The 27,686-nt window shown below is 47.7% G+C and overlaps 1 protein-coding gene across 1 annotated transcript in view; it reads right to left on the bottom strand.

Annotated features, from left to right (window-relative positions):
* LOC137428900 (neurotactin-like) overlaps positions 1-26,381 on the bottom strand; it is a 106,076-nt gene extending 79,695 nt beyond the window's left edge. Inside the window, 2 exon segments of the mRNA XM_068118797.2 lie at positions 5,156-5,229; positions 26,219-26,381. The gene's annotated coding sequence lies outside the window, so the exon portion shown is untranslated.
* Between the last annotated feature and the right edge of the window lie 1,305 nt (positions 26,382-27,686).

The raw sequence follows: 27,686 nt of genomic DNA, 5'->3' as shown, positions 1-27,686 counted from the left end.
TGCCAAAGCCGGGGTGCGGATGGCGCCCGTGTGGCGACTACCGCCGCCTCAACGACGCTACCACCCCCGACAGGTACCCGATCCCGCACATCCAGGACTTTTCCACCTGTTTGGCGGGATGGGTCATATTTTCAAAAATTGACCTGATACGGGGATACCACCAGGTACCTGTCCGGCCGGCCGAAGTCCCGAAGACGGCCATCATCACGCCGTTCGGCCTATTCGAATTTTTGAGGATGCCGTTTGGCCTCAAGAATGCGGCCCAGGCGTTCCAACGCTTGATGGACGGCGTGCTGCGCGACCTGCCATTTCTTTTCGTCTATCTGGACGACATCCTCGTCGCCAGCACGTCCCACGCCGAGCACCTCCTCCACCTCCGAACACTGTTCGGTCGCCTCAGCGAGCACGGCTTAATTGTCAACCCGGCCAAATGCCACTTCGGCACGACGACCGTTGACTTTTTGGGCCACTGCATCACCAAGACCGGGGCCTTGCCGCTGCCGACCAAGGTCGAGGCCATCACCACGTTCCCGCGTCCCCGCTCCATCAAGGCCCTACAAGAGTTCCTCGGCATGGTGAATTTTTATCACCGATTCGTGCCCCGTGCTGCTCAGCTCATGCGGCCCCTTTACGAGGCCCTCCGGGGCAAGCCGGCCAAGCATGACATCGTCTGGTCCGCGGCCATGGATGCGGCATTCGCGAGCACAAAGCGGGCCCTCGCCGACGCAACGCTGCTGGCTCACCCGGTGCTCAACGCGCCCATCGCCCTCACTACGGACGCCTCCAACTACGCGGTGGGCGCCTTCCATGAACAATGGGTGGACGGGGTTTGGCAGCCACTCGCTTTTTTCAGCCGGCAACTCCGGCCGAACGAGTTAAAATACAGCACGTTCGACCGCGAGCTCCTCGGTCTATTCCTGGCCGTTCGCCATTTCCGCCACCTCCTGGAGGGCCGCCCGTTCATGGCTTTCGTCGACCACAAGCCATTGGTTTACGCAATGGCCAAAGTCACGGAGCCGTGGTCGGCCCGCCAGCAGCGCCACCTCTCCGCCGTGTCGGAATTTACCACGGACATCCGGCACGTCGCCGGCAAAGACAACGCCGTGGCCGCTGTCTTTCTCGGGCCAGCGCGAACGCGGTCCACCTCGGCGTGGACTTTGCGCTCATGGCGGCCGACCAGACCACCGACACCACGGTGCAGGCCCTCCGGGCAGCGGACACGGGCCTCCGCCTGGCCGACATCCCCTTCGCGGACACTGTCCTGCTCTGCGACGTCTCCCAGGGCCAGCCTCGCCCCATCGTGCCCGTTACCTGGCAGCGCCGCATCTTCGCCTCCATCCACGGTCTTTCTCACCCGGGCCGGAAAGCTTCTCAGAAGCTGGTGTCGGTGCGTTTCGTCTGGCACGGCCTTCGACGGGACGTCCGCGACTGGGCCAACGCCTGCACGGCCTGCCAGCGGGCCAAGGTCCACCGCCACACCCAGGCCCCGCTGGCACCTTTCACAGTGCCTGAATGGCGTTTCGATCACGTCCACGTGGACCTGGTGGGTCCCCTGCCCCCATCATGGGGGTTCACCCACCTGCTCACCATGGTGGACAGGACCACCAGGTGGCCGGAGGCCGTGCCCCTCACCTCCACCACCACCGCCGACGTGGCGCAGGCGTTCATCGCCACCTGGGTCGCGCGCTTTGGCGCACCGGCAGACATCTCGTCCGACCGCGGCCCACAGTTCACGTCCGAACTTTGGTGCGCGGTCGCCCGCTCGTTGGGAGTCACTCTGCACCGCACCACGGCCTACCACCCCCAAGCCAACGGGTTGTGCGAGCGGTTTCACCGCTCCATGAAGGCCGCACTCATGGCCGGCCTTCAGGACGACGGTTGGGCCGACCGGCTGCCGTGGGTCCTTTTGGGCCTCCGCACGGCCCCCAAGGAGGACCTCCGTGCGTCCGCCGCCGAGCTCGTCTACGGCCAGCCGCTCCGCGTCCCAGGCGAGTTCGTGCCCGATGCTACCAGTCCCTGGTCCGCCGCACGCCAGCGCTCGGACCTCCAGGAGGCCGCCCGACGATTTGCCCCTGTGCCAACGTCCCGCCACGGTGGCCCCCAGTCCTACGTCCCCCCGGCGCTTCGCACAGCGGAGTACGTCTTTGTGCGTCATGACGCACACCGGGGGCCACTCCGGCCGCCATACGACGGGCCCTTCCGGGTCCTGCGACGGGGCGACAAGTCATTCGTCGTCGACTTCGGCGGCCGGTCGGACCGGATTTCTGTGGACCGCCTCAAACCGGCGCACGTGGACGTCGACCGACCACCACAGTTGGCCCTTCCTCCGTGGCGAGGCCGCCCCCCGTCCACAGTTCCCCCCGCTCGACCACCCACCACCACATCGGACCCCCCCCCCCCACGACCCTCCAGGGGTCGCTTTGGCCGGGTCATCCGGACCCCCCTTAAATTGACCCTGCAGGTCGATTCTGGAGGGGCGTGTGTAGCGGTTACCGCTGGGTGTACACAATCGCCTTGCACCTGCCAGGACGCGGCCAGGGCGCAATCGCCATGCCGGGCTCGTCCGGACGGGCCCAGACGCGCCTGTCCCGGGCATGCCCGGACTCGCTGTTCCCGGGCTCGCCCGAACCTCCCGGGCATGCCCGGTCTTTTTTTCCCGGGCATGCCCGCTCTCGCCTTTCCAGGGCTCGCCCAGAGCGTCCGGGCATGCCCGCTCTCGCCTTTCCAGGGCTCGCCCAGAGCGTCCGGGCATGCCCGCTCTCGCCTTTCCAGGGCTCGCCCAGAGCGCCCGGGCACGCCCAGCCTCGCCTTTCCAAGGCTCGCCCAGGATGCCCGGGCAGGTCCAGACTCGCCTTTCTAGGACTCGCCCTTGACACCCGGGCATGCCCGGTCTCGCTTTTCCCGGGCAAACGCTCCGGCATAAATGTGTATATATATTGCTGCCCGATAAACGGGCTTTTCAGAGTACCCGAGTTTGATACGTGCAATAAAGCAACTCGGACGAATTTCCGTCTTTGGTCGCGTCAATCCTTTCGACTCGCGTTGGAGCACAGCTCCTTCAATGTGTTCACTGTTTTGGCAGAGGTACAGTGGAGTGTTTCCACCATGTTCTGGGTAACCCCTGATCTCTTGTGAAAAGGGTATGTGATTTTGTTTTATGTCGAGTAAACAATTAGCGTTTTGTGTATAGTTGATTTGTATATTATATTGGTGGGTAGTTTTTTTTTTGTTTTTTTTCCCCCAACAGTATCTCAGGCTGGTAGTGGAGCTACACACACACACACACACACACACACACACAGACACACACACACAGACACACACACACACACACACACACACACACACACACACACGGGCTAAGTTAAACCCGTTTGGGGATGCTTTTAATTTTGAGAAAGGTAATTTTATGTTTTCTTTACAGATATTTGTTCAGTGCTGTCAGTTGCTGTTCTTTTGATAGGTTTTATTACTTGGCTGCTATTCGCCTTTTGGGATATTCTGAAGTTTAATAAAGTATTGTATTGTGCTCTCCTACCAAACTTTCAAATAAATTCCATTAATTTGAAATCTCTTTGTTCAGTTAATTGATCACTTACCTTTGGGGAATTGCCTTCAAATTACTTATTTAGGGTCTCCTACCGCATATTGGGGAGTGGTGTAGTCTGTAAACAAACTACCAGGAGCCCTGGACTCCCCGGGGTGCCACATATGTATTTGTCCATTATCGACTCGTGTCCTTGGTTTAAATACAGTGATGTCTACACTAGCGTCTGTCCTTGGAATTTTCTTTTTTTGGATACAAAGTCAAGGCTCGTGGAAGAGCTGGAACACAGAAGGGATGAGGATGCAACATAGCAAAGGGAACAGCAGAAAGAGGAGGGGGGGGGGGGGGATGCCAATAGCATGGCCGAGGGAGAAGATAAACAGATGAACAACAAGGGATGCGTGGGAAAGGTTTAGGGGTAGGGGAGAATGCAAGAGGTGGATAAGATGGGTGCAAGCCAATTTGTTGGGAGAAGAGGTGGTTTGGGGGAGGCGGAGGGAGAGGGGGAATAATTCATAAACATAATCATAAAATTTTTCCAAATTCCTGCCCTAACTGTGCGAATATCAGGCCTGGTCAGCTGGTTCGTGAGGACTTCTGCCGGCGGACCATACACGAAAAGTGAATTAATGGTGGCAGTTAAAAAAAGAAGGAATAAAAGGATTGAACCTGCAGTTACAGAATTGAGGCATGCGACAAAATGGGGATTCCAAACAAACCAAGCATTAAACCACGAGGAGTGCTCGTGAAATGCATGAAAACTCAAGAATCGTTGTAAAATATTGGAGTTTGTTTTATTTTTACCTCGAATCATGTGAATCAGAGGCAAGTTCATGTTTTCACTTATAGAGCACGATTCAATCGATTCATGGTTGAGATTTTGTTCTCTCTTGTGGATGACTACAAAGCAGAAATGGCTACTTATACTTCAAGTGGAGCAACTAAATTTGGCTTTTACAATTGAAGACCATAGAATTATAACCAGGCTAAGTCACATTTTAGTCATTTCGAGAAAAACGTGAAAAACGGGGAAAAATAAAATAAAATGTGCCTTAGCCTGGTTATAATTCTATGGTCTTCAATTGAAAGCGGTCATTTGAGCAACAACAATGGAAAAACACAGTGTGCTTAAATTTGACAACATGCAATCTCCACCATGCAAGCAACAAACCATTTTCCCGTAGCTTAGAAAGCTTTTCTGTTATAAACAAGAAAACAAAATTGCATACATATTTGGCTTGCAATTAATGTCAAAAGTGCAACGCTTTGAACTTAACGTGAATACTCTGAGCCGAACCAGGTATGGTCTCGTGCAACTCAATATTTTCAAATAAATAAATAACCTGAATAAATAACCGAATGGCAGAGGCAAATTTTGGTCGTGGGAAAGTGAGTCTTGCTATTCAAGTTATCTTATCCCGCATGTTTGCGCAAAGCACATTCAGCCTTTATATTTTAGGTGCATGTAAATATTTGGGGAAGGAAAGGCATAAATAGCACGTATTTGGAAACACCACCACTGCTTGCATGCCTGGTTGATCGCTGTCAATGGTGTCCCTTTCACAAGCAAGGGTGGTGGTCTGGTGAGCTCATTCAATTACAGCTTACCTGTCACCAAGTTGTCTGATCCAGGTTTCAATTTCCCAGGAATCGGATCAAAGTGTGTAGCTGCCACCCTGATGCTGGATGAGCACACAGCACAAGGGATGTTTATGTGGCTGTTGTAACTGTATTAAAGCCCCATATTCATGCAATAGAGTCATGTTTCACACAATTGTTCTGTACCTTGGCCAAAATATTTCTGCCTATAATTATTTTGTGAGAAAAGGATATATTTTTAAATATATAGGTATCAAAGCCTCATGGAAGAGGAGAACAGGGGAATTGGATTCCCTGAAAAAGTGGGAGGAAGGGGAAATAGGGAGACCACAACACATAGATGTATGACAGAATGAGGAGCAGGGATACAGTCAATATGTAGTAAGGCTCGGAGGTAGAAATTGGAGAGCCCATGACATGGCAGTAGGCAACGTGTCTTGGAGGGAAGAGCACAGGCCAACAGACTGAAAAGATGGTTAAAAATGCATGAAAAGAGGGCGCTTCAGGTACTGTGTTGACCAGGAGCGCTTCAGGTCATCAGCCGTAACTGGACGGCTGATGGAGTTTGACCTCCTGGTCAAACTCACAGAAGCCAGGTTTGTCACTTACCTCCACTCGTTTCTTATTCTTTTTCCAGTTTGTGGAACTGCCTTTGAGAGGCATTTCAATTCTACTCTTCCCTTCTACCCCCACCCCCCCCAACCCACCCTCTTACTTACAGGTTAATGTTTCCACCCGTCTCTAGCTTTGTTTGTTTTGTCCATGTGTAGCCCCATACCTCACTGCCAGTACTTTTTTCTTTTTTTTTAACCCTCTCAATCTTTCAACAGCTCTTCCATGAGCCTAGATGTTGTTAAAATAAATAGCCCCGAGTGGGCTGATGGTCATCATACGAGATGGTAGTTCAGACCAAACCGAGATTCAAACCCACGCCGACTCGATCTACTGGTACCAAAAGTTCGAGAGATTTGGGGGAAATCAAAACCTCCCCCCCGGGAGCTCCCATGATCCAAAATCGAAAAATCTAAGACCAAACGATCCTGTGGACCATCGAGTAGAAGGGCTGTATCGGGTTTCAAAGCAATTGGTTGGTAAATAAGGGACAAGCAGGGATCCAAAGTTTCAGGGGGAAACTACCTGGCCCTGAGAGCCCTCATGATCTGAAATCGAAGCTGGGGCAATTGTGCGGGCTACTGTCTTGTATTCATGTGTCAAGTTTCAGAACAATCATTCGGGTGATAAGGGAAGAGCAGCAAAAATAGCAAAAGTTAACAGGTAACTGGACGGCTGATGGACATCACGGCCCATTTTATTTGGTCATCTCTTTGGGATAGAGATGAGATGACCTAAAATGAATGAATGGAGGTGAGAATTAGGTTTAGACTTGGGAGGATAACAGCATAAAGACCTTTGCCCATACAATATCTCTTTCTATTAAAGATTGTATTTATTATATAAAAGAACATCGCTGAAATAAACAAACGAGAATACACGCAAGAAACTTTTTCACAGGAGGAGGCCATTTGGCCCATTAAGTCTGCACTGCACCAACCCCAGTATCATCACCCATCCACACAAGCTACCTACCATTCGCACAAGCCAACATCCCCATATCCCTCTATAATCTCCAATGCATCCAGCATCACAGTGATACAAGAGATTAATTTAAATGCTATCATATGCCTTCAATATATCCCTCAAGGATAAATATACATAGAAGATGGATCTTGTCTGTCGATGTCGAAGATGATGTCATCTATCAACCAAGTTGGTTGTATATCCTAGAATGGCCCCACAGTCCAATGCAAGACTGAAACCGTCTGTTAGTGCGGACAAGGACAGTCGTCACAAAGTACAGCGTTGTGTCGTCTGCGCCGCAGTTCCTCCAAGTGTTGTTGTCTCATTATCGAACTTATTCATGTCACTTTTGATCAGTGTCGCCATGTGGGGCACTCATTTTCATCAGTCTCAAAGGATTCAACACAGATGTTCGTCTTTTTTAGATTTTCCTTCTGGGTATTCTTGTAATACTGCACTGGCCTCCTAATTTGCTTTTGCCAGATAAAGCTCCCAACACAGTACCTTCTTAGGTATGTGTTCATCTGGCATTCTGATGATGTGTCCAGCCCATCTAAGCTGGGCTCGAATCAGATTTGAATGAATGCTTTCAGGTGCTGCTCATTCAAGGACCTCTTATATTGTCACCTTGTGACAATATATACGTGACAATATATATGTGACAATGATACGTATCATATAATAATTAGAAGTTATCAGAGGTGTTGTTGATGGAAACTTTCTAGTTTCTTAATATGCCTTCGGAAGCAGATCCACTTTTCACAACCACTTCTGAGGTGGTGTTGTTAGCACAACATCATGTTTGACCTATAGTTTTATCCTGAGATGGATGACATCCAGTCTCCAGACTGGTTGATAAAGTCAGCCATATGTACAAGCACAACAACAACAACAGGCATTTTAAGGCCATTTTCCCTGCAAGAGCGGGGGTTAGCCTTGCGGTCCCCATGACAATGTTCTCCATTTTGCCCTATTTTCTGCATCTCCCCTTGTTAACCCCCTTGCCCGCATTTCTTCTTCCACCATCTTTAGTCGTAATTGTCATGGTTCTCTTTTTGAGGCAATGTTTTTATGGCCGGATGCCCTTCCTGACGCCAAACCTTTTAGTTGCCTCTGGTGACACGCAGGTATACGGTGTACCTATTCTAAACCGGGGTACACACCGGGTTATATGTACGAGCACAGGCTTTCTTTATTCTTGCATCCACCTCATGGTCAGTTGTTGGTAGCGTCATAAACAATGCAGCAAAGTAAATTCATTGCTTGACAGGTTGACGAGGATAACAGCCATGAATTAATTGAAGGCTCTTGGTCAGGGTGATAGGGAGCTGGTTGATACAGGACCTCTGATTTACTTTGGCTGATAGTTAGGGCAATTTTTTTTGTGCAGCTCTGGCAAAATTGTGAAGAGGGGTTTTGGAGGTCTATAACAAGTGATTTTGGCGTGTGGTCGCAGCTATGCAAGATTTAAATCTATTGATTTGATTTTATTGCTCCTGAATTGAATGGCAAATCCTTCAGCACAGTTTTGCAGTCCAGCACAGCAAAGAACAGTCCAAACATGCTAGGTGCCAATATACAGCCTCGCTTAATCCCATCTGTGAGAGGGATGGCCCCTGGCAGCTCACCTTGTATGTTGACTCTTTCAGCCATGCCATCATGGAACTGGCATAGTATGTTGAGCAATTTTTCAAGACGGCCCAATTTGCCGATGATTATCCAGAGTGCAGGCCGGTTGACAGTGTCAAATGCTTAGGTTAGGTCAACAGACGCTGTGTACAATGGCTGATGCTGTTCCCTGCATTTTCTTGCATTTGTGAGCAGTGATTATCATTTCTATTGTACGAGTACTACTCCGAGGACAAAAACCACACTGTTATTGGAAGTATTGTCACGTGAAAAAGTAAGTACACCCCATGTAAAGTTTTGACTTTTTCAACATATTTCAACATACAGCTATTTGATCTTCATTTCAACAATATTGATAGATAAAGGTGATATAACATAACAAATATCATGAAACATTTACATTTTGTAGTCCATTGTATAATTTAAATAAACATAAATGCAAATTTCGCATGTGGAAAAAGTAAGTACACCCTTGGCTATAATAGGTGGTATTGCCGCCTTTGGCAGAAAAAACCTCAAGTAGGCGTTTCTTATAACTGTCTACCAGTCTCTGACATCGACTGGGAGAAATTTTTGCCCACTCCATGCAGAATTCTTTCAGCTGTGCGATGTTTGAGGGGTTTCTTGCATGCACAGCTCGTTTCAAATAGATTCTAGGGTTCTTAGAGACCACAACATCTCAAAGGAATTTAGATCTGGGCTTTGACTTGGCCATTCCAGAACCCTCCATTTCTTTCTTTTCAGCCATTCCTTGGTGGATTTACTGGTATGTTTAGGGTCATTGTCATGTTGCAAGGTCCACCTTCGGTTGAGCTTCAACTCTCCGACAGATGGCCTCACATTATCCTCAAGCACCCTCTCGTACAATGAAGAATTCATCGTGGATTCTATGATGGTGAGCTGCCCAGGCCCTGATGCAGCAAAGCTGCCCCAAACCATAATATTTCCACCACCATGCTTTACAGTTGGTATCAGGTTCTTATGGTCAAATGGTGTCTTTGGTTTTTGCCAAACATGTCTTCTGGTACTGTGGCCAAATAGCTCTACCTTTGACTCATCTGTCCAGAGCACATTGTTCCAGAAGTGCTGGTCTTTGCCTCGGTGTTCATTGGCAAACTTTAGGCTTGCCCTGATGTTATTTCTGGACAGCAAAGGTTTCCTCCTGGTACACCTCCCATGTAGATCAAATTTGTGCAGCCTCTTTCTGATGGTAGACTCGTGCACTTTGACATCAACAGTGGCAAGAGCTACCTGAAGGTCCCGTGATGACATTCTGGGGTTCTTAGAGACTTCTTTCAGCATATTGCGGTCTGCTCTCAGGCTGAACTTGCTGGGGTGGTCTGGCCTGAACAAGTTGGCAGTTGTTTGGAATCTTCTCCACTTGTAGATGATCTTCCGGACAGTCGAATGATTGATTTCAAATTGTTTGGAGATCTTTTTAAATCCCTTCCCAGACTCGTAGGCATCTATAACCTTCTTTCTGAAGGCATCAGAGAGCTCTTTTGATCTGGGCATGGTAACGCCGCACACTTCAACAACAAAGAGCAAACTAAATGTCTGAGGTTTAAATAAGACAGGTTCCTCCAAAATCCTCTCTAACGATGTTCTAATCATTTGCACCTGAACTGGTGCACCTGATTCTAATTTTAGGTATTTGAAGTAGTGATAAATGTCAGGGTGTACTTACTTTTTCCACATGCGAAATTTGCATTTATGTTTATTTAAATTATACAATGGACTACAAAATGTAAATGTTTCATGATATTTGTTGTATTATATCACCTTTATCTATCAATATTGTTGAAATGAAGATCAAATAGCTGTATGTTGAAAAAGTCAAAACTTTACATGGGGTGTACTTTTTTCACGTGACTGTACAGTGTACATTAACATTGATTTGAGAAATAGATCTCACTATGACGATTTGGACAAGGATCTTCCCAACCGGGAGCAGAAAAAATGATTCAGTTACTTCTGCAGTCACTTCACATCTTTTCCCTTTGTAGATCTTTATAATATTGACATCTTTGAGCTCCTGTGGAATTCTCCTGAACCCAAATTGTGCTGAAATAACAGGTGCAAGTTATTAATAAGAGAATTTCTACCCCTTTGCATCACCCCAGCAGGTATCCCATCTGGGGTAGCTGATTTGTTGTTCTTCATCTTGTAAGCTACTTTAAAAAAGCTTTTAATGCGTCGGAAGATGACCAAGTTCACTGCAGAAAGGATGCTGGGTTATCTGGTCGAGTGATCTATCAGAAAGTAGATGGTCTGTTCAGTAGCTGACAGAAGTATTCCTTCCTCCTATTGTGCATTGCTACTTTATCTGAGATGAGAGTACTTATTCACTCTCTGTAGATGTGGCTGTAGATTGTGTTGGACCGTAAACTGCTCTACTCGCTTCATGGAAGCACTTGGTGTCTTACTGATCCGTTAACGCCTGAAATCCATCCTCATAATGAGAAAATCAGTCATTTTTCGTTTGATGAATTATCTGCTGGAACTGATGACTGCTTTATCGTGAATCTTTCTTTTTTACAGGCAGTGATTCATCCATTTGTGTGCTGTCCCTTGGAAGGATGGTAAACGGACGTACCTGGGGGACGTTAAAGATGCCATATGGTGTCCTTTGTGAAGAGTGGGCGAGCTGTCGACGGCACCATGGCCAAATTCCTGCCCTAACCAGCAGAGGGTATTGCATCAGCGGCCCTCAGCTAATGATGCTACCCCACAGATTTGTGCTGGAAACAAACGAAGAAAAAGAAGTGAATCTTCTTATAATGTGAAGAAGCGTCAGCTAGAGAGAAGCATTGCACGCTTTCTGTTTCATCTCGAGCAAGTTTTAGATTTCTGTATCATTTTCATCAAACCAGACTGCATGGCATCTATTTGCATCGTCTTAAGTGGGGGCTGACAGATCAGTGGAGAGTTATTCTTCAGTCTTTTGGTTTTTCAGATTGACAACAAGAATCACCGTGACGCTTGGGTTTGGCACATGTTGGGGTGAACAAGAAGGTGTACCTTTGATTGCATGAGCCTGTGATCTGACCGGTAATCGGCTCCATGAAGAGCTTAATATCCTACAAGTCTCTCTGAAGAACCAGTACACAATCAATCACATGGCAGTGATGAGTGGAAGCATCCATGTCCAAGACTTTGTGTTTGTTTGGAATATGGAAAACTGTGTTGGTGATTACTCGTTCATTTTACACACATAGAGGTAGTAACAAAAGATCATTTGAGTTTATCTTTCCAATTAAACCTGATGTTGCCTTCACGGTTAAGATGGCTGGCTTAAGATCTTTTTGGAATATGGGAAATACTGGAATATTGGATACTGGAAATCAGGGAGCACAGTATCAAAGGCACAGCTATGCTCCCAGCAATGATGCCACCAGCATCCACAGGCTGTACATGTACATCTTTATAAAAATATGCAAAAAGTGCACGGTTAGCAAAATAAACTCTCTCTGTCTTTAGCCTGCCGCAACCCATTCCGATGGACCAGGGACCCCGCTCGCTACAGAGTGTGATATTTCGATTTTCGTACTGCAGTGATTGACTGAAATATGCTATGGTGATGTACAACAATCTACTTGAAACACCCGCTCCTTAAAGGGAGTGACAAGGGAACTTCCGGGAGTTTTTATTTGATCATCTAGGCCCGTTGATTTTTCAACACATGACTGCTAGTCTATATGTGGATACAGAAAAAGTGTGCGGTTAACCAAAACAAAATCCTGGTATTTGCTTGACAGATAATGTTGCTGGCTTGAGATCTGAGTCCTGACTTCAAGCCACTGTCTTGTCATTGAACTAACACCAGGTGCATTGACTCAGCCTGTCATCCTTCCGAGGTGGGCAAAATGAGGACCAACTTACTGGGAAGAATGAGCCGTTTGAGTATCTTGTTGGAGTGGCGAACCAACCAGGATTGTGCCCACTAGTCTAGGAAACTGTTCTGGCAGTCATATACATATGAAGATGCAAAAGGATTGGTGTTCTTCTTCACCAAAATAAACTTCCTCCCTGCTACCTTTCGTCCACCGCAACCCATCCCGATGAACCGGGGGTTCCGCTCACTACGGAGCACAATATTTCGTTTTCTTGCTACAGTCTTCAATCGGTAATCTACACTACATGGCCAAAAGTATGCGGACGCCCCTTCTAATTAGTGGATTCGACTGTTTCAGCCACATCTATTTCTGACAGGTGTATATATAATCAAGCACAAAGCCACGTAATCTCCATAGACAGACATTGGCAGGAGAATGGGCTGTACTAAAGAGCTCAGTGACTTTCAACATGGCACTGTCATAGGATGCCACATTTCCAACAAGTCAGTTCGTCAAATTTCTGCCCTGCTAGAGCTGCCCTAGTCAACTTTAGGTGCTGTTATTGTGAAGTGGAAACGTCTCGGAGTAACAACAGCTCAGCCGCGAAGTGGAAGACCACACAAGCTCACAGAATGAGACCGCCGAGTGATGACGCGCGTAAAAATCGTCTGTCCTCTGTTGCAACACTCACTACCGAGTTCCAAACTGCCTCTGGAAGCAACGTCAGCAGAGCAACTGTTTGTCGGGAGAGTCATGAAATTGGTTCCCATGGTTGAGCAGCAGCACACAAGCCTGAGATCACCATGCGTAATGCCAAGCGTCGGCTGGAGTGGTGTAAAGCTCGCTGCCATTGGAATCTGGAACAGTGGAAACACGTTCTCTGGAGTGATGAATCACGCTTCACCACCTGGCAGTCCGACGGACGAATCTAGGTTTGGCGGATGCCAGGAGAACGCTACCTGCCTGAATGCATAGTGCCAACTGTAAAGTTCGGGGGAGGAGAAATAATGGTCTGGGGCTGTTTTTCATAGTTTGGGCTTGGCCCCTTAGTTCCAGTGAAGGGAAATATTAATGCTACAGCATACAATGACATTCCAGAGTCTAGACGATTGTGTGCTTCCAACTTTGTGGCAACAGTTTGGAGAACGCCCTTTCCTGTTTCAGCATGACAATGCCCCCGTGCACAAAGCCAAGTCCATACAGAAATGGTTTGTCGAGATCGGTGTGGAAGAACTTGACTGGCCTGCACAGAGCCCTGGCCTCAACCCCATCAAAGACCTTTGGGATGAATCGGAACGCCGACTGTGAGCCAGGCCTAATCGCCCAACATCAGTGCCCGACTTCACCAATGCTCTTGTGGCTGAATGGAAGCAAATCCCTGCAGCAATGTTCCAACATCTAATGGAAAGCCTTCCCAAAAGAGTGGAGGCTGTTATAGCAGCAAAGGGGGGGACCAACTCCATATTAATGCCCATGAATTTGGAATGAGATGTTCAATGAGCACATACGGGTGTGATGTTCGGGTGTCCATATACTTTTGGCCATGTTGTACACACACACACATATATATATATATATGAATGATCGTTTTAAGGCCATTTTCCCCTGCTAGAGCGGGGGTTAGCCTTTATTTATATATATATATATATATATATATATATATATATATATATATATATATATATATATATATATATATATATATATATAATATAATATAATATGCAAAATGAAGTGCATGGTTCACCAAAATATTTGAAATTACCTCCGTCAAAGCATCTCAGCCTGTTGATTTTTCAACGGGTGACTGTTAGTGAAATAATAATCCTTGTCCATAAGTGGAAAGCGTACCTTCACAAACCTATTGTTCACACGCAAAGGAAATCTTCCAAGGCAAAGGTTCTTTCTTGATCACAAATCCACTGGATCGACCTTTCCAGTAAAGAAAGTGTAGACTGCCTTTTCCTTTGCCAACTGATCCTCGTCTGCTAACCTACCTGCTATTGCTACATCAATATTGTAGCGCCTTAACTAATGAGGCAGTCGTGCTGTTCACCTTTCTGGAGAGTCACATGGGTTTGCTCTGTCTTGCAAAGTGCAAACATTCCTTGTCGCAATGTTTGCAGTAATTTTCTTCCAGGCTTCTTTTTGTTTCATCCGAACATGGCACAGCCAGACGCAAGGCCGCAAGGCACAAATTGAGGTCAGCTGTGCTGTCCCTAAAAAAAACCTAAAAAAGAAGAAGAAGGTAGCAGCGTCGATACAAGATGCTGCCAAACTGTGACGTCATCCAAAATCAAGGCAGAATGGCTAATATGTTGGTGCCTGTGTGCAGGTACACGGCTGTGACTCCGAGCCCATCCAATGCTTGTTACATACCGGTACGTCACCCATTTCACATCGCCCCAGGACTTTTGGCGATGCCGTAAAAACAAGTAAACATCTAAGGTGAACAAGCACGACGAACAAGCAGAACGCCATTATTAAATAGCAAATGCACAGGTTAAACCGGTCTGTGGGTTATCCTGAACATGGAGCAGAGAATCATGGGCTTGGAAACGCCAATGCACAGGTTAAACCGGTTTGACTGCTTTTGTGAACATGTACCGAACAAAGAGCAGCTCGAAGCAGATTACACTCGGTCTGACTTAGCCACAGGTATTTCATTGTTCATATGACGACTTGCCATCCACAAACACCTATATATAAATCGAGACGTGCATACAGGACGCTTACAATAAAAATGAATTTTCAGGGTACGAGGCCTTTGCCGGGTTTTTAAAACGGACATAAATGTTTAAAATACAGATATGGTATAATGTAGGGTATTTCACATGTAGAGTATGTGCTGGTCGGGTAGTTCACATGTCGAGTATGTGATGGTACGTTAGTTCATATGTAATGTAGAGTATGTGATGGTACGTTAGTTCATATGTAATGTGGAGTATGTGATGGTACGTTAGTTCATATGTAATGTGGAGTATGTGATGGTAGGTTAGTTCATTTGTGTTGTAGAGTATGTGATGGTAGGGTCGTTCATATGTAATGTAGAGTATGCGATGGTAGGGTAGTTCACATGTAGGGTATGTGATGGTAGGTTAGTTCATATGTAATGTACAGTATGTGATGGTAGTGTAGTTCATTTGTGTTGTAGAGTATGTGATGGTAGGGTCGTTCATATGTAATGTAGAGTATGCGATGGTAGGGTAGTTCACATGTAGGGTATGTGATGGTAGGTTAGTTCATATGTAATGTAGAGTATGTGATGGTACGTTAGTTCATATGTAATGTGGAGTATGTGATGGTAGGTTTGTTCATTTGTGTTGTAGAGTATGTGATGGTACGTTAGTTCATATGTAATGTGGAGTATGTGATGGTAGGTTAGTTCATTTGTGTTGTAGAGTATGTGATGGTAGGGTAGTTCATTTGTATTGTAGAGTATGTGATGGTAGGGTAGTTCATTTGTGTTGTAGAGTATGTGATGGTAGGGTAGTTCATTTGTATTGTAGAGTATGTGATGGTAGGGTAGTTCATTTGTATTGTAGAGTATGTGATGGTAGGGTAGTTCATTTGTATTGTAGAGTATGTGATGGTAGGGTAGTTCATTTGCATTGTAGAGTATGTGATGGTAGGTTAGTTCATTTGTGTTGTAGAGTATGTGATGGTAGGGTAGTTCATTTGTATTGTAGCGTATGTGATGGTAGGGTAGTTCATTTGTATTGTAGAGTATGTGATGGTAGGTTAGGTCATTTGTGTTGTCGAGTGTGATGATCGGGCAGTTCATTTGTATTGTAGAGTATGTGATGGTAGGGTCGTTCATTTGTAATGTAGAGTATGTGATGGTAGAGCAGTTCATTTCTGTTGTCGAGTGTGATGATCGGGCAGTTCATATGTAATGTAGAGTATGTGATGGTAGGGTCGTTCATATGTAATGTAGAGTATGTGATGGTAGGGTCGTTCATATGTAATGTAGAGTATGTGATGGTAGGGTCGTTCATTTGTAATGTAGAGTATGTGATGGTAGGGCAGTTCATTTGTGTTGTCGAGTGTGATGATCGGGCAGTTCATATGTAATGTAGAGTATGTGATGGTAGGGTCGTTCATATGTAATGTAGAGTATGTGATGGTAGGGTAGTTCATATGTATTGTAGAGTATGTGATGGTAGGGTCGTTCATTTGTAATGTGGAGTATGTGATGGTGGTGTAGTTCATATGTGATGGTAGGGCAGTTCATATTGTAACGAATTTGAGAAGTGTAACGGTTTTGAGAAGTGTAACAATTTTGGAGAAAGTGTAACGAATGTGAAAAGTATGGTTTTGTTGTGTGTAACACCCTCGTAATGTAAATAATGGTCGCAGCCGTCCTCCTAGTTAATTCCATGAAACTTACACACAGGCCACGATATATCTTTTTAAATAGTTTATTTCCTTATTCTATGTAGGCTAAATATGTGTTTCCCACTAGATTGACTCTGCATTGCATCAAACGAAATAAAGCGTAGGCCCCTCCGATGATCCATGGCAGCTCAAGTGCCAGGGATTCCCCCACTTGAGTTTTGACAACAACCGTTTATTGCAGTACTGAACTGCTGTGCAACGTGACGGCGCCTTACCTGCAGCTGCTGACCGGTTTTCGCCATTTGCGGCCATTACGAACAAGGGGAGTGGCTAGAGAAGACGGGTCGCCCCCCTCGTCATAGGGGGGAGGAGTAAGTCGGCCCCGCTCATCCAACCCAGAACAAGGGGTTTGGCTAAGAGAGGGCGGAGCGGGAACCCCCGAAAAAGTGCGCGAAGGTTCGGTGAGGAAACCAATATAAGCCGCCACGGGACGCACTCCGTCCTCTTGCTCTGACCCCGTCCTCTTGCCTCTCTTGCTCTGACCCCGTCCTCTTGCCTCTCTTGCTCTGACCCCGTCCTCTTGCCTCTCTTGCTCTGACCCCGTCCTCTTGCCTCTCTTGCTCTGACCCCGTCCTCTTGCTTGCTGTCGCTCGTTGTTGCTGGGGAGAAGGAAGACGCCTGAACGAGCAGGTGTGTGCGAGCCATCGTGCGACCAGCTGCGCTGCAGCTAAGGGGGCAGCTAAGGGGCCGCAGGCCACAAAAAGGACGCGCCAGGCAGCAATCGACGCTGGACCCTCCATTGCCTCCAGAAACAACCATCCATCCTCAAGCCATACCTGCCTGCAATATCCCCCGTGTAAGTGTGAACGTCGTCTGTCCTAATCGTTGTCCTGGGGTTAAGTAAATTGACTAGTATAAGCTAACGATTCACTGTGTGACTGCTTCTTCCATCCATTGCTTGTAAATAATTTTGATCGCTCCTTCTTTTTGCTTGTGTGTATAATAAATCCTGTTATTCCTCCGTACTCTGTCTTCTTCTCTCTTCCTTCTCTTTCGGTCGCTTTAGAGGTTTCCAAATTGAATATCTGTTGTGCGATCTGGTCAACGTTGGGGGAGTCGGGCCAATCGGGGATCCTGTAATGGTCGCGGTCATACCAACCGCTCGGTCAAAATAACATCTTAACCGCGTCCGTAACAAATGGTGTCGAGGAGTGGGATACGAGGCCCGAACCAAATTTTTAAAAACGTGTAGAAAAAAAATTTTTGGTCAAAATTACGAGCTGCCGAAATTTTGTTTTATAAAACCCGAATTTTGAGATCGCGCCATGGACAATCAAGGCGATCGGATGTCGGTGGGGGAGATAGACGGGTTAGGGGTAACCCAGGACTTAGGGGAAGAAAGGGAGGAGGAGAGCAATGAGGTGGTTGAGGGTGTATCAGGTGCAACAAAATGGCGTCCTCGCGCACGTGGGTGTAGCGGCACCAAATTTTGCCGCGCCCGCGACCGTAGCAGCGCCACTGGTGGATTGGAATATTTTTATGATCCAAATGAAGGCCCTTATGGATGCTCAGAGTGAGCGATTGGAGGGCCAAATGGGGGTAATGGGGAACCGGATGGATGCTCAGGGTGAGCAAATGGGGGCAATGAGGGACGAAGCGAGGGGTACCGGTGAGGGGTTAGACAAGAAATTTGGGAAGTTAGACAATAATTTTGAGGGGTTAGACAATAAATTTGGGAAGTTAGACAATAATTTTGAGGGGTTAGACAAGAAATTTGGGAAGTTAGACAATAATTTTGAGGGGTTAGACAACGGGATAAAAGAGGTGAAAAATGGGTTAATGGGGTTAGAAAATAGGATGGAGGACAAATTGCGGGAAATAGGGGAACAATCTGCCAGGGAAATCAAACGAATGGGGAACCAGATAGAGGAGGTGCAAATCGGGTTAGAAAGTAAACTGGATGCTCAGAGGGATGAATTGGGACAGATGAGGGTGGCATCTACAAAAGAGATGGAGGAGATGAAAGAGGGGCTACGACGAGGTGTAAGTGAGGAGGTTTCGGGGCTACGCGAGGAGGTAAAGCGAGGTGAAAAGCGTATGGAGAAAGAGGTGAGAAATAATACGGCGAGGTTACAAGGGGGCATAGAGGACCTGACGGAGGAGGTGGAACAGCTGACGGAGGGACAGACGGAGTTAGTGGAGCAGGTTCAAAGGAACACTGCAGTACTCGGAGGGTTAAAGGCGACACAAAAAGAAATTAAAAATGACTTGATAGCGACACAGAGGCAATGTCAGATGGTACGTGAGGGGCTGACAATGAGGTTGGACGAGGTGACAGAGGTAATGGAGACAAAGGACCGGCAGGTGAGGATGCACATAGAGACGGTCACGGTAGCCTTAGAGGACGAACTTGAGGAGACGCACCGGGAAATAAAAGAGGTGAAGCAAAAATTAGAGGAAGTGGAAGAAGAGGTGAGTGAAATTAAGAAGGGACGGACAGAAACTAAGAGGGAGATAAAGGAGGAAGTAATGGAATATGTACAAGGTCGGTGCTCAACTCATGATGTGCTGCTCACTAACCAAATAAAAAGTTTGCAGGTGGCAAAAGAGGTGCGGAGACGAGGTGCCAAGGTGAGTGGCGAAATATTCGGCAATGTATATGATGTGAGGAAAGCTTCAGTCGACTTGGGGATTGGTTTGGATCCGGGTGTTCGTGAAAGGCCGTTGGTGAAGTGTGCGACAGGTCTGGTGTGCGAAAAAAGAGGTGTGCGAGAATGTCCGACCATGGGGTGTGTGAGGAAAAAGTGCGCGCCGACCAGTGAGTGTGCTGTCGAGAGTGAGTCGGTCGTAGCACGTGTGCGAGGGAGCACATGGAAGCGTGGTGTGGCGAGTGTTAGGGAGGAAGTAACAAAAGAGAATGCGCGAGAAAGGTGTGTAACGGACAGGTGCATGGGGAAAGAGTGCGCTGTCAAGAGTGAAGGAGAATGCACGCCTGTGGTGAGAGTTACAGAGGATGTAACGAAAGAGTGTGCGCAAGAGTATGCACGAGAAAGGTGTGTAACGGACAGGGGCATGAGGAAAGAGTGCGCTGTCGAGAGTAAGGGTGAGTGCGCTGTCAAGAGTGGAGGTGAAAGTAGTGAGAGTGACATGGAGCGTGAGTTGGTTGTGACAGGTGAGCGAGGATGTACACCTGGAATGGAAGGATGCACACCTGGAATGGTAGAGCGTGTGTGGGAATGCACACTTGAGTTGGTCGTGAGGCACGTGGTTGGGTGTGCGAGTGAAAGCACACCTGTGATTGTCACAGAGGAGGTGACCGAGGAAGGGGCGCGAAGAGGTGTGTGGGTGAGGTGTGCGAACAACGAATGTGTGCCAAAGTGTTCGGTGGTCAGGTGTGTGACCAAGTCTGTGAGCGGAATGAGTGTACCGAGGTGTGTAAGGAAAGGTACGAGGAGCATGGGAACAGCTGGAGGTATGAGCAAGAAAGGGGTAGCGTATGCGTGTAAGCATGCAGGTGAGGCATCGACGGTAACCGGGTTAGCGGTTAGAGCGACTTTTAGCCGAATCGGGCCCTCGGTGCGTGCCGAGCTTCACGTGCCGCGAGAACCAGCGGGGATCTGAGCCACGGCGGGTTCGAAAGGACCGCCGTACGCGATCCACGCTGGGCCTCGCTTGGAACGGCCGCATCCGTGCTCAACGAGGCGGAGCGGGCAGCTCGATAGGAAGGGTCGTCATGGCGACCACTTTTTATTGAGACGTTCCGGCAGGTCGAGATCGGGCAATTGGATGGCTCCACGCCGAGGTGGTGCGTGGGATCTCGGCCCGGGTAAGCCCCCGTCCCTGCCCCGAGTGCGGGACGTATCCAGCCGCTGGCACAAAACAACCCGCATTCATTGCTCGGCTGTACGAAGCCGAGCTTTAGAAGGGAATTGGCGCACCGAGAGGATCTAATAAGTAGACGGGTGATGAGGTTAGTGTTTTGGACCCAAAATTAGAAAAAGGCAAAAAATTTGATGATTGGTACGGTGATTAGCAGTAAATGGCAAATTTTTGATTTGTTGGATTTGGACGAGCAAAGTTTATAGTGGGACCTCCCCGCTGTGGTGGGATGGCCAATCCACCATCCCTCACAGAGGGGTGCAAAGGAGCACTAGGTTTATGGGGTTGATGGCAGTGAAAACTAGCCCGGGTGGGTTAGGATATTGTGTGTAGGGCCCTAGAAGAGGACATTAGGTGACGTTAAGATTAGTTAGTGACAATGATACCTGTAGTGGGGACGCAGGTAGATTAGTGTGGATGATAATGACGAGGGAGCGCAATAGTTTAAAGGGACGACTGGGAAGCGCAAGTTTCAGAGGGGAGTAGTTAGATGAGATGATGCCGTGTGTTTGAGGATTGAACAGGTGTGATTGCACAGGTGTGCAACTGAACAGGTGTGTGGAGCAGTGTATGAGGGAGTAGTGGTGATTGCGTGTTGTGTTGACCAAATGGTCCAGGGAGAGGAGGAGGGTGCAGGTGGCACCAGGTGATTGCACAGGTGTGCAACAACAGGTGTATGTGGCTATGTGGAATAAATGGTAGTGTGGAATAAATGGAGTGTTGGGGTGGATGGTCGTGGAGTGAGTATGGTGGAAACAATGGAGTGGAGTGGATAGTGCGAAGGTGTGAATGGGGGAAAGATGGACCCCCATCACGAATACCCGGGGCGGGTAGTGTAAGTGTTAGGTAGAGGATATAGGTAAATTGTGGTTGGATATTGGCATCTGTGGTGCGGGTGGAAGAATGGTGATTGGATGGGTGCATTAGTGTTGTGGAAATGGCTGGGCGTGTAGCCTGTTAGTGTGTGTAGTTGGTTTGGGCACTCCACCACTGTGAGGATGTCGGCCAAGTGAGGCCACAGGTGGGCTCTGGGAGCCGGTAGAGTTGTTGTGGATGGGGCCTGAGGATCCGGAGGACGGACCCGGGTAGCCCAGTGCCAGAGGGCACCGAGTGGGGTGACAGAGCCAGGAGGGGCCTTCCCCAGTTAGTTAGGTTAGGGTGAGGAGCTAGGTAAGCTCGGGTGGCAACTGCAGTGGTGGAGGTGTGCAGGTGGGTAGACCTGCTGGGAGAGCTACACGTCACAGCCCAGAAATTGCGCAAGGGCACCGGGAGATGAATCGGGGGAGTGAGACCCCAAATTGAGAAGCACCACAGTTTGGTCAATGGGAATTGGTTTTTAGAACCCATAGTGTAAGTTGGCCAATGGATTGGCAGGGAAAGACCCCGGGTAGTGTAAAGTGTGTTAAAATCATTTAGAGGATAGTTAGGATTGGAGTCTCCTTGCACCATCTGCATCCACTCACCTGAGATGAGGTAACTCCACACCATGCCATGTTTTATTATTTTTAATTAATGCAAATGTTTTGGATTGTGAGACGCATCATGTCGTGGGTGTGACATTGTGCTTTGTGTTCCTTCTCTTCCTCCTTATGAGGATTGATGATGAATTGGGTGATGGCAAATTTTGGTTAGAGGGATTGTGGTGACGAATTTGGTGTAGAAGGGAAATATGGGGAAGACGTGACAGTAGTGACGAATTGTAAAGGTGTAAATTCTTGTAAATATGGGGTAAGGGCAAGGGTAGTGTAGGTGACAGGGGGGGGTGACGTACGGTAGGGACGAGTTTTCTCACTTCGCTCTCCGTACGCACTTCATCCTGCATTGCCTTTATTGACGTGTACCCTTGTGACCTTACCCCTCGCTCATTTGTCTTCCCCCCTTTTGTCTCCCACTTGAGGACCTGTGCGCCATTGGGCGCCGAGGGGAGCGTGCGTGAGATGGCCATTGTGCGCACGAGATTCTCAGAACCAGCATGCATTGCGTTGATGTACCACTTTATGGACCGCTGTTCTGCGGCCAAGTACCACTTGATGGACCCCAGGTTCTGGGGCAGGGCACCTCTGTTGGAGACCGGCCATAGTGGCCAGGGAATCGTGCTTGCGGACCTCGGTAAGGCGGCACCTATGCCAAACAGGTGGACCACCCTTAGTTGGCCCCTGCGGCCCTAAATAAAAATGAACACAGGTTGTGCTTTTTATTATTTCCAAGTAGGCCGCATGAAGCCAGAAGACGTCGGGAAGAACCTCGGCCCAGCAGAGAAAGAGAAGACCACCACCAGTTGTTTTGTTGTGTTTATTATGAACAGTGGTGACTGTGCATCGAGTGGTGCTTTTGGTGCTTTTGTGGTGCTTGGTGGTGCTTTTGGGTGCTTTGGTGGTATTGGTACTGGTGCATCGATGCAATGCGTGTTGTCTCCTCCCTCCCAACAGGAATTTCTTTTTCTTGTTCCCTAAAAAAAAACAAAAAAAAAAACACAGGTCCTGGGTTGCGTTGTAAATAAGAAATAACGTCACTGTAAATAATGCTCCCCACCGTAAATGTATAGTTTGAGAACAGTTCCGTAATTCGGTTAGCTGTGGGCTTGAGTCTGTTAGACAGGGTGCAATGCAATAGAGGGACATACTTATTTGTGTTTTAAGATTGTCACACTCAGGGTCAGGTTAATTGTAGAGGGAATTACACCTACGTGTCACACTAAGTTAAAGTTTTGTAGGCCCGAGTACGGGCCTGAAGAAAGGAGGGTGCAGTGTAACGAATTTGAGAAGTGTAACGGTTTTGAGAAGTGTAACAATTTTGGAGAAAGTGTAACGAATGTGAAAAGTATGGTTTTGTTGTGTGTAACACCCTCGTAATGTAAATAATGGTCGCAGCCGTCCTCCTAGTTAATTCCATGAAACTTACACACAGGCCACGATATATCTTTTTAAATAGTTTATTTCCTTATTCTATGTAGGCTAAATATGTGTTTCCCACTAGATTGACTCTGCATTGCATCAAACGAAATAAAGCGTAGGCCCCTCCGATGATCCATGGCAGCTCAAGTGCCAGGGATTCCCCCACTTGAGCTTTGACAACAACCGTTTATTGCAGTACTGAACTGCTGTGCAACGTGACGGCGCCTTACCTGCAGCTGCTGACCAGTTTTCGCCATTTGCGGCCATTACGAACAAGGGGAGTGGCTAGAGAAGACGGGTCGCCCCCCTCGTCATAGGGGGGAGGAGTAAGTCGGCCCCGCTCATCCAACCCAGAACAAGGGGTTTGGCTAAGAGAGGGTGGAGCGGGAACCCCCGAAAAAGTGCGCGAAGGTTCGGTGAGGAAACCAATATAAGCCGCCGCGGGACGCACTCCGTCCTCTTGCTCTGACCCCGTCCTCTTGCCTCTCTTGCTCTGACCCCGTCCTCTTGCCTCTCTTGCTCTGACCCCGTCCTCTTGCCTCTCTTGCTCTGACCCCGTCCTCTTGCTTGCTGTTGCTCGTTGTTGCTGGGGAGAAGGAAGACGCATGAACGAGCAGGTGTGTGCGAGCCATCGTGCGACCAGCTGCGCTGCAGCTAAGGGGGCAGCTAAGGGGCCGCAGGCCACGAAAAGGACGCGCCAGGCAGCAATCGACGCTGGACCCTCCATTGCCTCCCGAAACAACCATCCATCCTCAAGCCATACCTGCCTGCAATATCCCCCGTGTAAGTGTGAACGTCGTCTGTCCTAATCGTTGTCCTGGGGTTAAGTAAATTGACTAGTATAAGCTAACGATTCACTGTGTGACTGCTTCTTCCATCCATTGCTTGTAAATAATTTTGATCGCTCCTTCTTTTTGCTTGTGTGTATAATAAATCCTGTTATTCCTCCGTACTCTGTCTTCTTCTCTCTTCCTTCTCTTTCGGTCGCTTTAGAGGTTTCCAAATTGAATATCTGTGGTGCGATCTGGTCAACGTTGGGGGAGTCGGGCCAATCGGGGATCCTGTAACGGTCGCGGTCATACCAACCGCTCGGTCAAAATAACATCTTAACCACGTCCGTAACAATATGTAATGTAGAGTATGTGATGGTAGGGTAGTTCATATGTAATGTAGAGTATGTGATGGTAGGGCAGTTCATATGTAATGTAGAGTATGTGATGGTAGGGTCGTTCATTTGTAATGTAGAGTATGTGATGGTAGGGCAGTTCATTTGTATTGTAGAGTGTGATGATCGGGCAGTTCATATGTCATGTAGAGTATGTGATGGTAGGGCAGTTCATTTGTATTGTGGAGTATGTGATGTTAGGGCAGTTCATTTGTATTGTTAAGTATGTGATGGTAGGGTAGTTCATTTGTAATGTGGAGTATGTGATGGTAGGGTAGCTCACATGTAGAGTATGTGATGGTGGGGTAGTTTACAGGTAGCGTATATCCTGGTAGGGTAGTTTACAGGTCGCAGATATCCTGGTAGGGTAGTTTACAGGTCGTGGATATCCTGGTAGGGTAGTTTACAGGTAGTGTATATCCTGGTAGGGTAGTTTACAGGTAGCGTATATCCTGGTAGGGTAGTTTACAGGTAGCGTATATCCTGGTAGGGTAGTTTACAGGTCGCGGATATCCTGGTAGGGTAGTTTACAGGTAGTGTATATCCTGGTAGGGTAGTTTACAGGTAGCGTATATCCTGGTAGGGTAGTTTACAGGTAGCGTATATCCTGGTAGGGTAGTTTACAGGTAGCGTATATCCTGGTAGGGTAGTTTACAGGTAGCGTATATCCTGGTGGGGTAATTTACAGGTAGCGTATATCCTGGTAGGGTAGTTTACAGGTAGTGTATATCCTGGTAGGGTAGTTTACAGGTAGCGTATATCCTGGTAGGGTAGTTTACAGGTAGCGTATATCCTGGTAGGGTAGTTTACAGGTAGTGTTCTTGCCTTTGAGCTCACTAATCTGGATGCAATTCTGCCCCGATTAAAGTCCCCCTGCTGCTTCGTAAGCAGAGCGCTGCATCGATGAGTACCCCGTCCTTTTATAGGTACTGCTGGTATTATTTGGAGGATTTTAAACATCCCATGGCATGACGTCATTAACGGATAAATAGCAAACACTAGGTGGCGTTCGATCGTCCGCTTGGAGTCTGAGGTGGGCGGTTCGAACCTCACCTGACCGAGTCGTACCAAAGTACGTGCTGCTTCCTTGCTTGATATGAGAACCATATGTTGGCAATCATTGCACAAGCTTTGGTGGTCCTAATGGCCTCGTCATGCGTTCAGGTGCCTTCTATTTTCTAAGATCGTGTCCTGCCGGATTGTGTCCCCGAGGTCAGATTCCAACAGGTAACCGGCAGCATCTGCCACGTCCCCCGGGTCTGTTCTTGGTCTGACGTTTTAGCTTCCTTTGAACAACCTGGACAGGATGTCTGAAAGAAAGCATACTCCACAATGCAGCACCACTACTGCACAAACTCTGGAAGAGTCCAACTTTTTAAATACCAAGTCGATAAGTACCAACTACCACGTGCACTACAATCTGTTGGACTTCATGAACATCGATACAATATCCGTTTCCATTGAAGATCGAATGTTATTATACAAAAGGACATCGTTTCAATAGACGTACAAGGATGTCTCCTGTGCTACCTGTACCTGCAGCAACCCCAGTATCGTTATCCCATCCGCACACACAAACCAATATCCCCGTAAACCTCGGTGTCCAATGCATACAGGTACACCAGGTACCTATCAAAATCGCATTTAAATCTCTCCACCCCCTCCGCTGCCACTACCTTTCCGGGTACCAACAACCACACTCCCAATGAAATACCCCTTGCCTTGAAGCTCTTCGAACTCTCATCTCGCTTACCCTAAAGGTATGCAGGCACCTGGCCCGAACGCTGTCCACCCTGCTCAAAAAGGTGCTCGTGCAGCAGCAGCTGTAGGTAGTTTAGGTGAAAGATGTAAACGATACAAGGACCGACATGCCACACGTACGCACCTGCCGCGAGATCCTTGACAAACGAGCCGCAGGTGACAGCACGTGATGCGCTCGTCGAGCCGACCGGGCGGAGTCGGTGTCTGAGCAGGTGCAGGTACGCACGTCACCTTTCGAAACGCTTTATAATTAATAAATTCATGAGGTCTCGATAATGATCCAAACTAACAGATTCATTTACTGATAAAAAATGAACTTAAATTGGAATATAATTTACATCACAAAACGCTTTGGTTCATTCGTACATGGATGGTCATTGGTCACGTTAGCTCAAGGTCGTCGGCGTGTCAAATCAGTCACTGGGTCGAGAGTGCACTGGAAGATTTTCCATTGCTCCCATCAGGAACATACATTCATATCTGCGAGAAAATGAACATACGAAAAGATCCATCTTATGTGAAGAGAAGATTTTTGTGGGTTTATTCGAGACTCCACAGATTTGGCTTACATAGCATGAACTATGTACATGTGATGCATGTAATACAGAGATTTGGCTTACTTGCCATGTACTATGTACATGTGATGCATGTATTCAAGATTTGGCTTACTTAGCATGTACTATGTACATGTGATGCATGTAATACAGAGGTTTGGCTTACTTAGCATGTACTATGTACATGTGATGCATGTAATACAGAGATATGGCTTACTTAGCATGCACTATGTACATTTGATGCATGTAATACGGAGATTTGGCTTACTTAGCATGTACTATGTACATTTGATGCATGTAATACAGAGATTTGGCTTACTTCGCATGTACATTTGATGAATGTAAAACAGATGTTACGTGGTCCTTCCAGTGACTACCTGGTCTCGGTGACCCCCGGACCGTGAGAAGAACTCCGCCAGAAAGATCTATTATTTAGGCGCTTTCGTAACGCAATCAATATGAATTCCAATCAATAAGAAACCCCACACCAAGGATCCGGAATAATCAATGATATATTCCACGAGCAATCAGCAACCATCCACAATCAGCAATCAATAGTACAAAGAGGTAAACTCATCTATAATAACTCTAAGATGGCCATCTTATACATTCCTCACGTGAGCCCCACTCCCGACTCCCTCCATGGTCAATGTCTCTCTCAATGTCTCCGTACTCCTGTAGTTCGATCTCCGCACGTGGGCGGTTGAACGGACCCTTCCTGACGTGCTTTCACCGGGCACGTCCCGTACCGGGAACCACAGCTGCAGCGCGCACCTCCTGGCCAAGCAAAGCGGGTACAGCAAAGCAGGCAAAGCAACACGCGGCTTGCACAGCGCGCGCGGCCCAAGGTGCGACCCGTATGCGGCCTTGTAGACGGTGAGGCGAACTGTGCCAGCTGCTTGGTTC

Source organism: Myxine glutinosa, chromosome 1 (assembly GCF_964187855.1).
Source record: "Myxine glutinosa chromosome 1, kmMyxGlut1.1, whole genome shotgun sequence".
In the NCBI taxonomy this organism is placed as follows: Eukaryota; Metazoa; Chordata; class Myxini; order Myxiniformes; family Myxinidae; genus Myxine; species Myxine glutinosa.
This window is presented reverse-complemented; position numbering and strand designations above follow the sequence as displayed.